We start from the raw sequence: 20663 nt of genomic DNA on the forward strand, positions 1-20663 counted from the left end.
TAAAAATTGCGTTTGGGTGAAATGATTTAAGTGTTAATTAACTTATTATGTTATTTGTTTATATTGCGGCAAATAAAATTAGTTAACGTTACTTTAGAATATACGTTTGGTATACGTATTTTTCAATAATGAGGAAAACTATCCAGCTTGCCTTACGGACGAAACGTCCGGTGGTTCTACTCAGGTAGAAACAGAGTTACCAACGTCCCCCCTTAGGGGAATAGTATATGAAGCAAAAATTGTGCTTTTCAAGAGATTGTACCTCATTTGCCAACACATTTACTACAGTATGGACAATAATTGTGTAATTGGCAAAACATATTTTATCAACTCATCAAAATTGTATTAATCCTATCATTTATTGAATTAAATAAACATATACTAGTAGTAGTAGTAAACAGACCTATATTCCCTCGTTCCTAGGAAAAATAAAGTCATTAATCAGCAAAATCAAATGGTTTATTGTCATTAATCATGTTCTGGGAAAATGGTAAGGCTCTGCTTGAGTTTGAGTTCATTTAGGTATGGGATATTTACATGAATATTGGTAAATTTTACCTTATCGTTTTTAATATTATTATTTATGTTTTTTATTTACTTTTTTGACACATTTATACATTTTTTTATTGTAATTATTTTTTATTCATTCCATTCCATTGTTCCTTTTAAGCATAACAAAAATAATATTGTGGCAATACTTAGATGTTCTTGTATTCAAGCTATATTAAAAAGATCCCCTATAAGATTAAAAGCTATTAATGGTAACGAGTTATGTGATAGATTGCTCGCAGAAAACATTCTCTACCCCCAGGAGAGTATGAAACAATGTTCACTGTGTAGTTTTTTAGCTGGAAAAGGAAAAAGGCGATGAAAGATTTGTTTATTCTGCTTTAGAATACAAAATTTAGAAAGACATTTTAACGTATTTTTATACACATTTCATTATAGTGCCATTTGTGCATTTTATCATTTATTAATTTTGATAAGAAGAATTTAAAAACTAAAGAAAACAATGAATAATCATAAACATAACGTTATATAAGGATGCAACGTTATTTAAATCAGCAACGTAGGTTTGAGTCTTTCATTGGCATTCGGCATACACAGGGGATGCCATTTAATCATGTGAAGTACCGTAATCAGCTTTAAAAATCTGCGTGATATGTCACAAAACGCGTCTTCTCATATAAAACATTTATCACTTAGATCATTTCATAATAAATAAGGTTTCTTTCTTAAAATGTTTTGCAAACCGCAGTTTTGATAATTGTTATAGTTTTCATTATGTTTTCTTTCGTGTTCTTTTTTTTTTTTTTTTTTTTTTTTTTTTTTTTTTATAAACGTTTTCACCTGCCTTTATTTTCTATTATAAAACATGAATATCTTTTTAGCCCATTTTGTGTATACAGTGGTGATGGTTACATGTCCCTGGACTCAGCTTTAACTGAAATGTTGGCTCAATCTAAAATTTAATGATTAAATATGGTTTGTTTATTAACATATTTTGCAATCCGCAGTTTAGATGATTGTAAATGTTTTCATGAAGTTTTCAAACATTTTGAAATTTAACAAATTTTACATTATCCATGCTTCTTGTTTTTCATTGACACACACTGATAAAAAGTCGGACACGCTGTCCTACTGAGAGCTCTTTTTTACACTCCATAAAGAAATTTAAAAAAGGAAAAAATCTTATGAAATTGACTAAATCCTCTGTGATTTAGTTACTTTAGTTACGAAGATTTTTTTTGTGTATTTATCAATAACAAAGGATCAAGAAATTGTTATTCATATTGAGTGTTGGCTTTCAACTATAATAAATTCGTTAGGCGGAAAATTCAACTAAATCCGTACTATCTAAGGAAAAGCGAGATATTTAGCGCAGATGATTCAGTAAGGCGATTCCCATTGGATAAAATGCCTCGTTTATGTAAAACACGTCATGCGGGAAGATAGTGTCACCCAAAGCACAGTTAATCCCTTGGGGAAAGTATATAATAATGAACAAAATGAATACGATTTTATCTTTAAAATTTAAAAAAAACCATTCAGATTCTGTCAACATCATATGAAATAAGATAATATGTGCATTTCTGGTTTCAAATTTCACCACTTCATAGTAACGCATATTTCTTTGCTTACAATATTGTTTGAAACTGTTTTATTTGTTTATTTTTTGTTACATCTTAATACAGGGAAATTAAGTTATATCACCAAAGGGAGATAACCACAACTAAAACATTTATTTGAATTTGTCTTTTATTATCGATATGGTCTGAAAATTTATATATTCTTTAAGTTGTTTCATAACTACAATATTTGCTACAAAATAGTTTCATAACTACAATATTTGCTACAAATGTCTGATAAAACAACTGAAATGTTTTTATGTTCAATCTTATTTCCTATTGTTCAAATGACGTGGATTTAAGTTCGATGTTTTTCAGGTTTTAGAACTAGTTTCGGCGAATTTAAGAAAAGATCCATGTTTGTATCATTTATTTTGATGTATCATTAATTTTCCCAATTCACATGTCCCGTTTTTTTAATGGACTGTGCCGCTATCGCGTTACAATTAAATTATGTTTGACAGACCCGTTACTTTTTTTCAGATTAAAGACATATATGTAGTATATATAAGATTTGAAGAAAACTGTCCAATGTTGTCAGAATTAATATGGAGTTTCTCATTGTAGACCATAACGCCGAAGTGAATTCAATATTTTTACACTACTGGACCAGTTTGCGGCTTATATCAGGTTTACTTTCAAAGAAACTAAAAATAAAATAGTAGTTGCTTTTTTCCAGAAATGTGAATGCCTTTAGCATTCTTTTTTTGCATGGCAAATCCAATAAGGATCGCTTTTCTGAATTATCAGAATGTCGTTAGAATGAAAAATTGTCTTGATTTGGAATAATGACCAAAATTATATACATGAACACAATGATAACACACATATAACCATGGACTTTTCACGCCTTTTTTGATTTTGGGCCTTTTCTAACAAAAGGAAATTATTTTTCTGGATATATAACATTGGAAAAAAAGGGCCTGTCAGCTTTACTAGTGGAGGAAATTCAAAGCGTTTTTTGTTTTTAGGGCCCCTACAAAATTTCCAAAATTTTCGGTGAAAATTTAAAGGGTTCATGGTCCCCAAAATTTCCCAAATTTATGTTAACCCTTTTCCTCAGTAAGTGTTACTTATTTTTCAAAGAAAATTTACCATATATTATATTTTTAAACCCGGGAAATTGGGGCGATTTTTAAATTTGGGTATGCAAATAATTGCCCCCACCTTTTCCCAAACAAAAATAAAGGAAGGAAAAAACCTGACAAATAAATGCCCGTTTTTTAAGTTTAAAATTTAAAATGAACCAAATGAATTTATAAATTTAAAAAAAAAGTGTTAAAGTTTCCAAATGAAATTTTATTTTTTTTCCAAAAAGCCCTTAATACAGATAAAAAAGTCTGGGAAAATAAAAGCTCAATTTACCCTAAAGGGATTGATCACAACTTGATTTTAAAATATTTGTTCATTTTTAATTTTTGGGCCCCTTTTGTTGAATTTAACCCGTTTTTTTATGCAAAAGAAGGAAAAAAAATAAACCCCAAAACTTATTTGACCATTTTTCTGTCGCTATCATTTAAAATTTTTACGGCATTTTTTGTATCATTTTTAAACATTTATGTCAATTTCCTAGCAAGAATCACTTGTCCCAAAATTGCTTTCGTAAAAAGGTTTTTTACTGGGAACTTTAAATTTTACTATAAGAAAAGTTTGCTAAAATGTTCTTCTTTAAAAAGTTAAAAAGGTAGACTGTCCCAAATTAAACCCAAAAGTTGTATTTTAAAGCCTTTTGATATAGGGGTTTTTCAAAATAAAAAAAATTATAAAGAAAATTCATAAAGAAAACATAAGCAGATACGTTTTTAATATTAAACATTAAAAACAAAGGGCCAATGTTTTGACAAAAAATATTTCTTTCACCTTTTTTAAAATCAAAGTTATTCAATTTTAAAAAATTTAAATTACAATAAATTTTTTTGGAAATTTTACCCTAATTTTTACAGTATTCCCTCGTGCTAGGAAAATAAAGCCAAAATCAGAAAAATTAAATGATTTATTTTCATAAATCATGTCCTGGGAAATGGTAAGTCTCTGTTTTGAATTTGAGTTCATTTAGGAATGGATATAGACATGCATATTGACAAATATTACCAGATCATTTTGCATTTAGATATATATTTTTTTGTTAGTTTTCATTTACTTTTCTGTCAGTTTTTAAATTCTTTTTATTGTATGATTTTAGATATCAGTTCCATTGTTCCTTTTAAGGGCATAACTAAACAATTTTGTAGCTATAACTTATTCTTGTATTCCAGTGATATTTAGTAGATCCGCTATAGGATTAAAAGCTGTTAATGGTAACGAGTTATTGTGATATTTTCTTCATAGAAATCATTCTTTACCCCCAGGAGAGTTTGAAACAATATCATTGGTATAGTTTTAAGCTAAAAAAGGAAAAAGGCGATGGAGATTTTTTTATCTGCTTGGAATACAAAATAAGAAAGACATTTTTCATGTATTTTATACACATTTTCATTATAGTGCCATTTGTGCATTTAAACGTTTATTAATTTTAATAAGAAGACTTTAAAAATTAACGAAAACAATGAATAAATCATAAACCTAAAGTTACATAAGGATGCAACGTTATTTTAATGAGCAATGTAGGTTAGAGATAAAGTGTTCTGTCTTTCCTTGCACTTCGCATATACAGGGATGCCATTTTAATTAAGTGAAGAATCGTAATCAGCTTTAACAATCTGCGTGTAATATCACGTCTTTTATATAATAACTTAACATGTTTTGCAAACCGCAGTTTTGATAATTGTCATAGGTTTTCATTATGTATTTTTCGTTTTGTTTTTTTTTTTGTTTTTTTTTTTTTTTTGTTTTTGTTTTTTTTTAATTTGAACAAACGTTATCGCCTGCTTGTATTTTATATTATAACAATGAAATATATTCTTTAGCTATTTTGTGGTTTCAATGGTTGATTGCTGCATGTCCCTGGCTCGAATTTAAATGAAATGTTACTCAATTTTGAAATTTACTGATAAAGCGATGGTTTTTTTTTTTTGGCATATTTTGCAATCCCAGTTTTTAATCATTGTAAAATGTTTTCATTGAGTTTTCTATTGTTTGTGTTTTCCCTTTTTACATACGTTAAAAAACGTATTGAGATTATGCAGGGAAGATCAAATTTTACTCTTTGTGTTTACAGTGGGTTGGATGGTATACTGTTTGTCTCTTGGAAATTATCGTTTTTAACGACCACTGGAAATTGGGCCTTTTGCTTCATTTTAAGCCGGATAAATTACACAACAACTTTATGTTTTTTAAGCCCAAAGAATATCTACATCAACCAATTTTGAATGGTACTAAAATCTACAAATAGCAAATATTTATCCAAGGTATGCACTTTCTTCAAGAAAAAATAAAATAAAAATAATTTGCTGTAATATTGAAAGAAACACTATATAAATATGAATCGATATTGAAAATTTTAAACGTAGAACCAAGCATTATTAAACGTCTCATTTTCCAAATGATAATTTAAAAAGAATGGAATAATACAGCATGCGAGACATGATCAATTGTTACCTTTTTGTGTTACATGCATAGTTAATAAATATTTTGCATCAAAACCGTTGCTATAAAACTATCTAAAATGGATATTTGGCATCCTTTTCGAATGTTTATAGCTGACATCTTACAAAGAATTTAATAATAAACAGTGTGGCAAACAACAAAATCGATTACCATTATGTCATTTGTGTAGTATGATTATTTAAAATAAAGATGTCCTTGATAATACTCTAAATATCCCTGAAAACAAATCTAGTGTTTTTTTTTTTATTATATTCTTCCTTTTTGTGTTTAAATTGGGGTTAATATAATTCAGTGCCGGGAGAAAGGGTAGATGTCTTTGGGGACAACCCCTTATCGTTGTTTCGCCCCTTTCCAAAATATATAAAGCATGATTATTTTGGTTTGTCATACCCAACAAAATTTTTCATTGAGATTACAAAAGATGTTTTTGGGGAAAATTTTCAAAAAAAAACCCCCCCATTGTACTTGATGGATTTATCAAAGTTTTAAACTTTTTTTTGCCCAAAATATAATTCAATTTGGTGAAATTTTAAAATTTTTCTTTTAACAATGTATTGCCCTTTGTTCGATTCAAGCGGATATATGAAAAGGGTTTTAAAAAACTGGATTGATTGTTTCCCAAAACGCGGTTTTTTGATCAAGAGCATTATAATTTAGAATGTTTTTAAATTTAAAACCCCTTAAAAATTTACAATAAAGACAGTTTTTAAATTTTAAAATGCACGTTTAGAAAGGTAACATATTTGAAAAAGGTTGTGATTTTCAAATTATTGCTTTTAAAAAAGTTTCAGATGGTTTTATATTACGAATTTTTATCCCAAATTGCACCCTGAAAATTTCAATTGTTGAATTTTTAAAAAATTTTTATGTCTCAGAAAAACATTATCTTTTTTTTCTTTTAAAAGTCAAATTGTTTTTTAAAAAATTTTTTAAAAAAAATTTGGGGTTTACTGATCTTTTATGTTTTTCAACTGCAAAATTTATTTTTAAAACATGCGTTTTTGTGTGGGAATTTTAAAAAAATGTACGCTTTTGGGGGCAACTCTTTAACAAATGAAATTAAAATTTTTTTTTAAAAGGGATCTTAATTAACCATATTTAAAGTCTTTTCCAAAATTCAAACTTTCCCAAAAAAAACGAAAATTTTGAAAATTCTAGGGCCAAAGTAAATTCTCTTTAATTTAACAGGGTTTTAAAAATTTTAAAAATTTAAATTTACATTTAAAAGGCTTTTTTCAAAGCGAGCCGCAATATTTTCAATTTTGTTGGTTTCGCTTTCCATTTGGGAGTTCTGCTTTTTTATAAACCCCACCACCAATTATTGATAGGGTTAATAAAGTGTTTTAAATGAAAGGCTTGTAAGGCTAGCCCCGAAAAGTCAGGTTTTTGATTCAAAGGGATTATTTTTTGATTCGTATTCCCCCCTCTTGCATTTGTTTCTTGCTAATTTTGGGAAAATTTTCAAAAGAAATTTATGGTATTAAACCTCTTTTTAACGACATAGTCTTTCCCGGTTTTACATTGTACACTATAGTAAATGAATTTTTTTTAAAACGTCCCCCAAAGATTGTGTCTAAAAGCCCGATCCACATGGCCCAAAAAAGGGCTCAATGTCCTCAACCCACAAGTAAAAACTTTTTCAAACCAAAAATCCATTTCATAGGGGTCCTTTGACTGGAAAATCTTTTTCAAAACCACAAAGAAAAATGGGCCTTTAATTTTTTTCCCAAAGATAGGAATTCTCAAAACTTTCCAGGGATCGTCAAAAATTTATCTCATGGGATATTTTGCTTAAACAAAGGTTTTTCCGACGTACTTCCGTGAAAAAATCTTTTTTATTTAAAGACCCTTCTTTTGTTCAAACCCTCACAACATTAAAATTTATTTTTGAAGTTTATCAAAATTTATTTTTATTGAAATGGGTTTTATAATTATATGGCATCAGACGACATTTATTTGTCCCAAGTCATCTCTTACAAAGAAGACGATCTCACGCATGCGCTCCAACAGTATACTGCTTTATTTAGTGAATATATTTTGATGCCTAGACATGATATAAAGATACGAGTAAGAGTACATCCACAGGGACTAAGTTGAATATGTTTATCATCATAATGTTACGATATGAATAAATCACATATCCATGCACTCTATGTTGAATTCAACTAAGATATTTTGACATGATGGGACTGGAAATGTTTTTTCCGAAATGTGTGATCATTTGATGAAGGTCTGGACCAATAATTAATGTGCAAATTTTCAGACCTTCCTCGTTTTTCCAGAAGAATGATTTTATTATGCAAAATACTTTTCACTCACGTCAGGCTAATAATTGCACTAAGTATCGATCATCAAATTCATATCTTTCAATTTTAAGTGTTTGCTTGCCTGTGTTCGTGCGTGTGTGCGCGCACACATATAAATGCCATTACTCTACCGAATTAAATAACAAAAACAAAATTATTTTTCATCTGCTTTTATCTAAAAATATCGATCAAACGTCTGATAATAAACCCATACTGAGCTGTTAGACATCGGAAGTATACAATTATACATAAAACATGTATAGAAGGATATTCAAGTTTTTTCTATAAATACAGGAATTATTTTTATCGAGTGGTATGAAAATGAATATTTCACATTTCACGAGTGGCAGTAGCCACGTGTGAAAAATGATAATTTTCAAAACACAAGCTGAAAAAAATCCTGAATTTATAGAGAAAAACTTGAATTTTCTGTTTATTATATTCTTTTTTCTCTTTTTCTCTATTTTGACCTTATGACTAGGTCTAATTCTCTTTTAATTGTGTGTATTGGCTTAATTAAGAAGAAAGTAGTCCCGAGAAACACCATTGAAAAAATGGAAAATATGTTTTACTGTAGTGAAAATACGGAAAATAAAAATACGCATTTTATTTCATCAATAGTTCTCAATATTTCATTTATAAGTATGTACTAAATTACGGACAATAAATATATGCATTTTATTTAATCAATATTTCTCAATATTTCATTTATATGTATACAATAAATTTAAAGTGAATGCATACTTAATGTTACACTAAAATATAGAAGATAATATATAATTTTCCAAACATTTTCCCCAATAAACAGTTTATCAAGTTTCTTTTTTCTTTCTTTCTTTTTGTATCAGAAAAGTTTAGGAACAAAGAGAGTGTGAATGTCGTTTTGATCTACATCAATAGAAACATTAAAATGTCGGTAATCGTTTCAGATTGATGATACTTTGCGAAGATTAAAAATTTCACATCTTATATTAAAAGAAACGACATTCTGGCACTTATATTAACGAACAACGACAGCTTTAATATGAAAATTACATTTATCATTTTAAATGAGTTTGTATAAAGAAACAGAATGCGGAAAGATAGTTTATATGTGGCTATAAATATTTTATTGTAAGAATAACTTTATGAAAAAAAATGTTTTTAAGAATTCTGTTGATTTTGAGGTCGCAACGTCAAAGGTCAATGTCACTAAAATCTTAAAACTGAAAACAGATTCCAAAATAACTTAAGTTCCATTTGGCCCACAATAATTATTCAAACTTCATAGGATGATTGTCCATATTGGGTAGAAGACCCCTATAGATTTTGGGGTCACAAGGTCAAAGGTCAAGGTCATTATTACTTTAAAACTGAAAACACTTTCCATACCCTTACTTAAGTTCCATTTGGCCCGCAGTGTTCTTACTTCATAGGGTGATTGTCTATATTGGGTAAAACACCCTTTTGTTTATGGGGTCACGAGGTCAAAGTTTAAGGTCACTTTAACCTAAAAACTTAAAACAGTTTCCCGAGCATAACTTAAGTTCCATTTGGCCAACAATATTCAAACTTCATAGGATGATTACTATTTGAAGGAGGTAATACTTTATTTACTTCCCATGTCTTACAAATCATCCTTTCTGAAAATAAAAAACACTTTCGGGCATATAATGCTCCGCCTAGTCGTGCTCTTGTTACTATATACATATAAGGAGATTCAATGACCCCCTGGGGCGGCGTCAAGTTTACATAAATCATGTTACAACATGTTACAACTAGTATCTAAAAAAAGAAACGGAATTTCCACGAAGCTACCCGAAACTCAACAAACAGTCAAGGAGTCTCGGTTTCAAAACACCATTTCCGATTAAAAAATGAGAGATTCGTCACTTGTTGACATAGTTTTTTGCATGATGAGGGAATTTCATCGATATGTTTGAATACTTAAAGACAAATTCTGTGTGGATGAAGCCTTAGAGCATCAGGAAAATGTGCTTGACGCAATTTATAATGGTCAATGGCGTCGAATTTTTATCCAGACAAATACCTTATACAGAGGTTAATCATTCATGACAATAATTAATAGTCTATATTTGAAAAAGATACAATTACATCCTCAACAATTGCTTTTATACTTTAATCATGGACTTTTTTTTAAATAAATATGATCTTTCAGGGATGTATAACAAGGAGAAACAATTAATTCTTTGTTTTTAATCTTTGACTATTTCATAAAGCAGAAAGTAATATTTCAACACAAGCTACAACAATCAAAATACAATTTTTATTGTATTGTAAAAGTTTGTTCATTTTTAAAGAAAACATGAGTGTAGAAAAAGTAAATTTATCATGACTTGTCTACAGAAAAGTTTGTAAAAGAGTTACAAATTTTCCCCATATTGGAAGGTTTGATACATGGATCTGGACATGCTACAATAAATGCATTATAGTAATTTAATGGAATGTCAAGATAAATACATTTGTGAAGTTATAATCACTTTTTCAAAACCAAAACAAACTATTATCATCATCATAATGTTACGATATGAATAAATCACATATCCATGCACTCTATGTTGAATTCAACTAAGACATTTTGACATGATGGGACTGGAAATGTTTTTTCCGAAATGTGTGATCATTTGATGAAGGTCTGGACCAATAATTAATGTGCAAATTTTCAGACCTTCCTCGTTTTTCCAGAAGAATGATTTTATTATGCAAAATACTTTTCACTCACGTCAGGCTAATAATTGCACTAAGTATCGATCATCAAATTCATATCTTTCAATTTTAAGTGTTTGCTTGCCTGTGTTCGTGCGTGTGTGCGCGCACACATATAAATGCCATTACTCTACCGAATTAAATAACAAAAACAAAATTATTTTTCATCTGCTTTTATCTAAAAATATCGATCAAACGTCTGATAATAAACCCATACTGAGCTGTTAGACATCGGAAGTATACAATTATACATAAAACATGTATAGAAGGATATTCAAGTTTTTTCTATAAATACAGGAATTATTTTTATCGAGTGGTATGAAAATGAATATTTCACATTTCACGAGTGGCAGTAGCCACGTGTGAAAAATGATAATTTTCAAAACACAAGCTGAAAAAAATCCTGAATTTATAGAGAAAAACTTGAATTTTCTGTTTATTATATTCTTTTTTCTCTTTTTCTCTATTTTGACCTTATGACTAGGTCTAATTCTCTTTTAATTGTGTGTATTGGCTTAATTAAGAAGAAAGTAGTCCCGAGAAACACCATTGAAAAAATGGAAAATATGTTTTACTGTAGTGAAAATACGGAAAATAAAAATACGCATTTTATTTCATCAATAGTTCTCAATATTTCATTTATAAGTATGTACTAAATTACGGACAATAAATATATGCATTTTATTTAATCAATATTTCTCAATATTTCATTTATATGTATACAATAAATTTAAAGTGAATGCATACTTAATGTTACACTAAAATATAGAAGATAATATATAATTTTCCAAACATTTTCCCCAATAAACAGTTTATCAAGTTTCTTTTTTCTTTCTTTCTTTTTGTATCAGAAAAGTTTAGGAACAAAGAGAGTGTGAATGTCGTTTTGATCTACATCAATAGAAACATTAAAATGTCGGTAATCGTTTCAGATTGATGATACTTTGCGAAGATTAAAAATTTCACATCTTATATTAAAAGAAACGACATTCTGGCACTTATATTAACGAACAACGACAGCTTTAATATGAAAATTACATTTATCATTTTAAATGAGTTTGTATAAAGAAACAGAATGCGGAAAGATAGTTTATATGTGGCTATAAATATTTTATTGTAAGAATAACTTTATGAAAAAAAATGTTTTTAACAGTCCAGTGTATAATTAAGATGGAACGATCATAGTATTCATTAAAAGCTCAGATATTTAAGGACAAATATGGGTTTGAATTATCATTATTGAAGAGTTATCATTATTGCGCACAGCAATCCTCATCAATAAGATTTGTCCACCTATGAAGTTTCATGTTGACATCTCAAAGACTTTTTGAGTTAACTACACTCAGGTGAAAAAATTAGCATGCAAATTAACAAAGGGCAATGACTAAAACATAAGAAGGGTAGAGTTATCTCTCTTGTGCACTGCGCAACTTTTGAGTGAGATCTATCCACCTTTGAAGTTTCTTGTTGATATCTCAAAGGCTTTTTGAGTTATGTTTTGGACAAAAATTAAGTTTGAAAAATAACAAAAGGCAATACCTGAAAAATTATGCAAGATAGACTTATTATTCTTGTGCATTGCACTTTATCTCAATATGTTGATACCTCAATACTTTTAAGATAAGCTCCGAACTTCATATCAGAGTGCAAATCTATATATAAATCTTTGATTATGGTTTAAAATACTTTTGTCATGTAGTTCGAAAGAACATTGTCACTGGAAGGATAAAAAATAGGATGAATTTCAAAGAGACAAAATACGGGATTTTTTGTGTTATACACGTTATATGGTGAAACATTATTTATCAATAAAATGGAAACTGTTACCTGAATTTTAGACAGGTATGAGGAAATTCACTAACATCATGTTCGTGGGAGTCAAAGATATAAAAGCTTCTTGACATTGGTGATAAATAAAGAGCTATTGTTAATTGATTTATTGGGAGATCAATCTACTATTTTGTTTTCTGTAGTTAAAATGTAACAGTATTCGGCAAATCAACATTCCACTTAAACCACCATAAAACCGATTGCCTCACAAAATAGAATAAAACATTTCGATAAATCAGGGTCTATTTAAATATTCTCGATAAAAACTGTCAGAAGTGCAATCATGGCCGTAACATGATAGGAGCTATATACCATGTATACCGGAAAGTACAGGTCTACGAAAAGGGAATTTCAAAATGATAATACTAAGATATCACAATTCGTGAAAAATTGCCTGATAAATATATAAAGAGTGCAATTTATTGTTAAATATGTTTGCATTTCATTTCCTGCAGAATTCTCCAGTTTGTTATTTATTTTCTTGCATAGCAGACTGGCGTTTCCGTTAGTTTTACCCATGCCGGAAATTTCATCTGGCATGGGAGTGCCAGATGAGTCGCGTGCTGTAGAATGGCACGCTTAGGATGACGTCATTTTACCGTTTCATACGTTGTTGTAAGAAAATAGTTACGGCTGTAATGATATAAATTTCCGTTGAAAATAAAGATAAAGACTTTAAAATATAATGGAATATTGTAGAATCGGCAAGCCTCGTTACCGCCCAATGGGCAGGTCACCTCGGGACGGATATTCCGGTCCGAACCGGAACATATGACAGATATTATTAATCATAGCGCGAGATGAATAGCCGTTTTGTTTAGACTAAAACTACTTCTATAGATAGATTTTCGGAAACTTCACAATGTTAAGATCATCAAGTTATTTATATCTTTCGAATACATGTACAGCACTAAAATACATACATTACACACTGTGTACTACAAAATAATAGGCAATTTCCTGTAGAAGATACACATGTAAGAAAAAAATCACCAAATTTAAGTTTATTTTTTGTTTTGATTTCTATACTGCTTTCCCAGCGGTTGAGGCGTGAAAATTATTCCCGCCGAAGGGGAAACCAATATATGAATTCACATATTAGAGCTCGAAAGGAGTTCTTCTTTCCCATTTTATTTTTTTGCTGTAAATCGAAGGGATTAATTGATTAAAATCGGTCCATGAACAACAAAAATAGTCAACTCAAATAGCTCCGCTAACTGTTCAAAAGTTTACTCTTACCTTTACTAGTTATTTACAGTTTGCTTATTGACAAACACAGTTCCAGTTATGTGGCAAATCGAGGTCGCGTAAGGCCAATTATCGAATGTTTCTGTAAGTTTGTTGTTTGATAAATGATGGACATTGTATACATGTCAAAAACGTTTGGATTTAATTAAGTTAGGTGACCGTTGGCTGCAAAGCAAAGGTTATTGATATACACAATATATTTAACGAAGGCAAATACATGTACATACTTCATCTGACCATTGTTTAAAAAGTGGCTGTTGTGCTGGTCTGACCGCTCATTCAGATTTGACCGTATTTCTATAATTTTTATATTTTCTTTCAAATACGAAAATAGGTAATTGTAAATGGCTGCTAACATTTTGAAGTTAATCGGACAATTGCTTATTCTGAAACATGATGGTTCAATGATATCCAAGTAAGATGGAATAGTCATCATGGAAACAAACTTAGCAACCATGGCATATATAAGGGTTAACCATGGGCCCACTTTCATTTATATACTTTACTTTAATTATTGGAAATAAATTAACGGTTGAACCAACCTTTTGTTACAGGAAAGTTTCATTCATTCTTTACACCTTTTTAAGCCTCTATTCATTTATCTCTGTGACCTATCAAATTGTATCCTTTATTGATTGCTATCTTTCACATTTGCTTCTATCTTTTATTCATTCCTTTTACACACCTTATTTAAAAAAACATCTATTACTCATTCATCTTATTCATAATTCTTTGTTCCCTCTCATCTTCTTACCTTATTTAAGCCACTATGTATGCTTGCTGATCAATGCTTTTTGAAAACATGCCGTTAATTCTTTTGTTGTTACCAAGGCAACTTGCCGGATATTATATATTATCTGAGTCAACATATGCATTCCAAAAAGTTCCTTCGCATAATTATGTATTAACCTTTCCATAATTTCTAGCATAACCATACAGTTCAAAGCGAATTATTCAAATTTACAATATTAGGTTTTCGATTAATTGAACCCATCGATATTGCAAAGTAAATGATCAGTCTTTGCAATTCGAATAATTCGGCAAAAACTTAAATAACCATAAATTACAACTCTATTATTGATCCGCTCTTTTCTTCGCCTTCTCATATTTGTACGGGAGGACTTTTGTCCAGGAGCGCTTTTGTCTATTTCCCCTTTTAAATACTGTACCAGTAACCTGTAAACTCTTTTTTGTTAACAATAATTATGCTTCTCGGTTTTGTAATTTTCACATCTAAATGAAAAATCAACGGTTTGACGTCTTGGAAGGTACTGATAATAATAGGTCACAGTCAAGATTAATGGCTATTTCTAAATGGAAGATACTGACATTTTGCAGTTTTTGTTACCCCACTATAGGGGGGGGGGGGCATTTAGATTTACTCTTGTCCGTCCGTCCGTTATATTTTTTGTCGTACTTAGCTCAGAAAGTAATTTACCAAGAGTCTTGAAACTTCACAGGAATGTTGATAAGCATGTGAAGTTGTGTATCTGGGTATTTTCATGTGGATATATTTAGTATTATTAGAGTTATTGCCCTTCATTTAGTAAAAAATTGCAATTTTCAACATGTGTCGCACGTTACTCAAAAAAAAATTTGACCTAGAGTCATAAAACCTTACAGGAATGTTAATCAGCATGTGTAGTTGTACACCTGGTATTTTCGTGTGGATATTTTTTTAGTATTTTTAGAATTATTGCCCTTGACTAAGTAAACATTTACAATATTCAACTATTGTTGCACGTAACTCAAAAATTATTTGACCTGTAGGCCTGAAGTTTACAAGAATGTTGCTCAGCATGTGTATTTATGCTTTTGGTTGGGGTTTTCTTGTGGATTTTTTCAGTATTTGTAGTATTTGCCTTTTACTTAAAAAAATAGTTTTAGTTTTCAAATTTGGCACATGTAGCCATAAAAATATTTGACCTAAAGACATAAGATTGACAAATCGGTGGAGTGTGTGGGCACCCGTGTCCTATGGACACATTTCTAGTTTATAATCTCAGGTAGAAAGGATGTACATGTATAATGATTAATTTCCAGATTGCAAGTTTAATTGGTAATTTAACCAAATTTTACCAGAAAATCATTAGGAATTAAAAATTTAGAATTTCTTGAACTCATAGGTATGTATGACATAGAAATTAGAAAGATACCATGAAATTAGTTCAGATTTCTGAAAAAAAAGATGTTTTAATGTTTTTACTTAATACAAGGAAGACTAATGACCCCTGGGGCTGGACCAATTTTGATCCTAGGGCTTTTATTTCAACAAACTTAGTAGACATACACTAGATGTTTCTTGCCAAATATATTACCTCTAGCTCTCTTTTTAAGTTTTTGCTATATATACATTTATATATAAGAAAAATCAACGACACATTGGACAGCACCAAAAATTTTATGCTAGAGCTTTTAATTTGAACAAAATTGTAACGAACATGTTTCATCCAAAAAAAACCTCAGGCTCTATTTAATTTTTTTTACTATGGGTTAAAAATAAAAGGGAAAGGCAATAACCTCTAATGGGCAGGGGCTAAGTTTTGAACCTTATGAATTTTTTTAACAAAACTTGATTATAACATTCTTATTAGGGAAGATGTTTATGCCAAAAATAATTAATCATTAGCGCTTTTTAGATTTATCACAAGAAGATCTTTTTTAAGGTTTTTATTAATGCCCGAAAAATTTCGGGACATAAAATTATGTTATACCCCTGGCGCCGTCCGTCTGTCTGAATCGTCCGTCCGCCGATTAGCAATTTTGTTTTCCGGAGCATGACTTTAAGTTCCATGTTGAACCCCCCAAATATTCAAAACTTCTAGGGGTGATTGTCCCCTATTGGGGTAGAAGACCCCTATTGATTTTAGGGTCGCAAGGTCAAAGGTCAATGTCGCTATTACTTTAAAACTGAAAACAATATCCGGAGCGTAACTTAAGTTCTATTTGGTCCACAGTGTTCAAACTTCATGGGATGATTGGTCATATTATGTATAAGATCCCTATTGATTCTGGGGTCACAAGGTCAAGGTCACTATTACCCTAAAACTTAAAACAGTGTCCGGAGCATAACTTAAGTTCCATTTGGTTCACAATAAATTCAAACTTCAAAGTAATCATTGTCCCCTATTTTTGGTAGCAGAAGAATTCCTGTTGATTTTTGGTCGCAACGTCAAAGTCAATGTTCACAAAATCTTTTAAAACTGAAAACAGATTCCCCAAAATAACTTAAGTTCCATTTGGCCCCGCCAATAAAACTTTATTCAAACTCATATTCACTAGGATTTTTGTCCATACTTTGGTAAGAAGACCCCTCTAAAATTTGGGGGTCTCGACCCAAGGGGCCCACCAAGCGGTCCAAGGTCATCTTATTACCTTTTGACAAAAACTTTCCAACAACACATCGGTTGGAGGGTCTTACCCTTTACGCAACGTCCATTTCCACCCGCATAGTGTTACCTACTATCATTACTTCAATAGGGTGATTGTCTATTATTGGGTTAAAAACGACCCTTTTTGTTTATGGGGTTCACATGGTCCCAAAGTTTAAAGGTTCACTTTTAACCCCTAAAAACTTAAAACAGGGTTTCCCGAGCATAACTTAAGTTCCATTTGGGCCCCAACAAAATTCAAACTTAATATTAGGGATATTACTATTTGAAGGAGGTTTAATACTTTACCAACCTCCTTTCCAACATATATACAACACACACAATCCCTCCGCCCTTTCTGGATGAGAAAAATTAAGAAAACGCACTTTCGGGCTTAATCTTTCCGCCCTAGGTTCGTGGCTCTTGTACTTATACATTTAAAGGAGATTCAATGGGACCCCCTTGGGGGGCGTCAAGTTTACAATAAAATTCCATGGGTTACAACATTTACAACTAGTTATCTAAAAAAAAGGAAAACGGAAATTTCCACGGAAGCTACCCGAAACTCAACAAACAGTCAAGGAAGTCTCGGTTTCAAAACACCATTTCCGATTAAAAAATGAGAGATTCGTCACTTGTTGACATAGTATTTTTGCATGATGAGGGAATTTTCATCGATATGTTTGAATTACTTAAAGACAAATTCTGATGTGGATGAACAAGCCTTAGCAGCATCAGGAAAATGTGCTCTGACGCCAATTAAATGGTCAATGCGTCGAATTTTTATCAGACAAATACCTTATACAGAGGTTAATCATTCATGACACAATAATTTAATAGTCTATATTTTGAAAAAGATACACATTACATCCTCAACAATTGCTTTTATACTTTAATCATGGACTTTTTTTTTAAATAAATATGATCTTCAGGATGTATAACAAGGAGAAACAATTAATTCTTTGTTTTTTAATCTGTTGACGAGTTTCATTGAAAGCAGAAAGTAAATATTTTCAACACAAGCTACAAGCATCAAAAACAATTTTTAATTTGTATTGTAAAAGTTTGTTCATTTTAAAGAAAACGATGAGTGTAGTGAAAAAGTAAGATTTATCATGACTTGGCTACAGAAAAGTTGTAAAAGAGTTACAAATTTTCCCCCATATGGAAAGGTCTTGATACATGCTCTGGAGATGCTACAATAAATCTATCAGTAATATGAAATGAATGTCAAGAATAAATACATTTGTGAAGTTATAACACTTTTTTCAAAACCAAAAACAAAACTATTTAGCAGGACAGATATAAAAATCTAGGAAAGTTCTGTGCAAGAAACTGGGAAATGTGTTTTTTTTTAATTAGATATCTTTGGTATTTACATTCTCTAATATAAAACAAATCATCATTTGTCATAATATTTTGTAATTTTTTTCCTACAAGTTGTAGTTGTCAAAAGATGAGACATGTAAGTATAACAGTATCTGACATCCCTGGTGTTCTTCTTCTTTTAAGTTTTTCGTCTTAATCGAAGACACACGTATAATACTATTAGAATGACAATAGCAGCAGCCCCTCCTACAAGACTTCATGGAACTATGAAATAACAATATTCTGGAGAATTGTTTGTTGTAGATGAGGATGTGGTAGGTTTGAAGCTGGTGGTAGTATGTAATTGAAGTGATGGTTGGTTGGAAGTTGAAGGGGTAGTACCTGAGAATGACCACCAGACATCAGTCATGCAAATCATTTTATCTTGTTTATTTACAAAGCAATATTTTTTAATGCTCGAAAACATCCATTTAATTTCATCCAAAACTGAGGCATCAGTTTTCAGTACTTAAAGGAAAATATAGGAAATCAATCCCAGAGAAAACAAATTGATGATTTTGCACATATTTGACTATGAACTATTTGTTTTGATTTTTTTTTGACAAATTATCAATATATGAAAATTTTAGACACTATAGTACTATTTGTAATATTATTCTTTTTTATTTTTAGTTTACTAAGTTTATTCAAAAATGCACAAACGTAGATATTGTTGTAACTTTTGGGTCATTCTAAACAATATCACAGATAACATTGGAAACCAAAGTAGCACTTGAGAGTAGGGACAATGTGTAATTGTAAAATATGTAAGGAATGTTTAGAAAATGAGAAGGGAGCGTCCGTGAAACAAAATGGTTGATGTCGTTGACTACAAATAAATGCCCTTTACTGCTGTTGGCCCAAACCCGACAGGAATTTTGGATTATTTCATGTGGGGAAACTATCCAGCTAGCCTACAGAACGTCGTCGGTTATACTCAGATGCCCGTTCGTGCCTAAAATAAGGCAAGGCAGGGCACCTGATGTCTTCCTCCACCAGTCGCTATATGACCTATACATATGACCTATACTGTGACGGTGTGACGCACAACCCGATCAAACAAACAAAAACAAACAGCAAATTAGAATAAATGAGCAGTTGATCATGCCTGATTCATTCAAAAAGAATTTAGTCAATAATAGATATCTGAATGAGATTTGTTATTTAAATATTTGAAATAATTACGGATATCATTGAAAATTGTTGCTCCGAAAAAGTAATCAATATTCACCACCAAGCAGAGGCCATGCCCAACAATATTCTTATATTTCTTAACATAACATAGGAGGAAGAACATTTTAGTTAAGAATTTTCATATACAAAAAAGGAATCAAAATTTCAGGTTTAACTTGACAGTTTAACCGATTTACATATCAAAGTATTTTTTTTTATTTTTCATTACCCAAATTCTAGCAAAATTCACTTATTTGATCTTTAAATGTAAAGGTCAGATAACGGTCACAGTCAAGTTTAAACATGCCAAATATAAGCTTTAGCATTTACTGATTTAGTCATGATTGACTACCAGAATTTGATATTAGACAATTGCTTTTGTTTATCTTTTTATTTTGAAAACATCATTGTACATATACCAATTGGCTAGGGGGATTATGGCTCTCCGCCATATTACACCGCCTCCGTGGCGACGGGGTTAGCGAATGATTCAAATCCAGTTACTATCTCTGCGTAGGTTCGGTCCCCGGAGATGCATGGTAGTTAGCGCAAGGGTAATAGCGAGGTTGTCAAGTATGGTGTACTCTCTAGGAAGCGATGGTTAGGAGACTACCCGCTATATGACTGAAACTCTTTTGGGAAAAGGCGTAAAATGAAAAAAACAAACAAACATATCCGTCGCATACAATTACAAATATTCTATTAAACATCATGGGACTTAACAGTCCTAAGATTTAGTCTGGTAGCACAGTGAACCTTTTTTAGAAACATTTCAAAATATAAACACATGCATGACAAGTATTTCAAATACGAGTTGTGCCTGTCGTGCTGGACTATGTTGCAGCAAGGGAAATGATTTGAAGAAAATTCATTACCTCATAAGAAAGGGCCAATTCGGACCCTAAATAATGTTAATAAAGGTTCAATAATTTGATCTTGACGGTCAATGTCATTTATACGGTCAATGTCAATTTAACCTTTCAGAA

This window comes from Ruditapes philippinarum, unplaced genomic scaffold (genome assembly GCF_026571515.1).
Source record: "Ruditapes philippinarum isolate M1 unplaced genomic scaffold, ASM2657151v2 ctg3079_1_1_1_1, whole genome shotgun sequence".
Classification (NCBI taxonomy): Eukaryota; Metazoa; Mollusca; class Bivalvia; order Venerida; family Veneridae; genus Ruditapes; species Ruditapes philippinarum.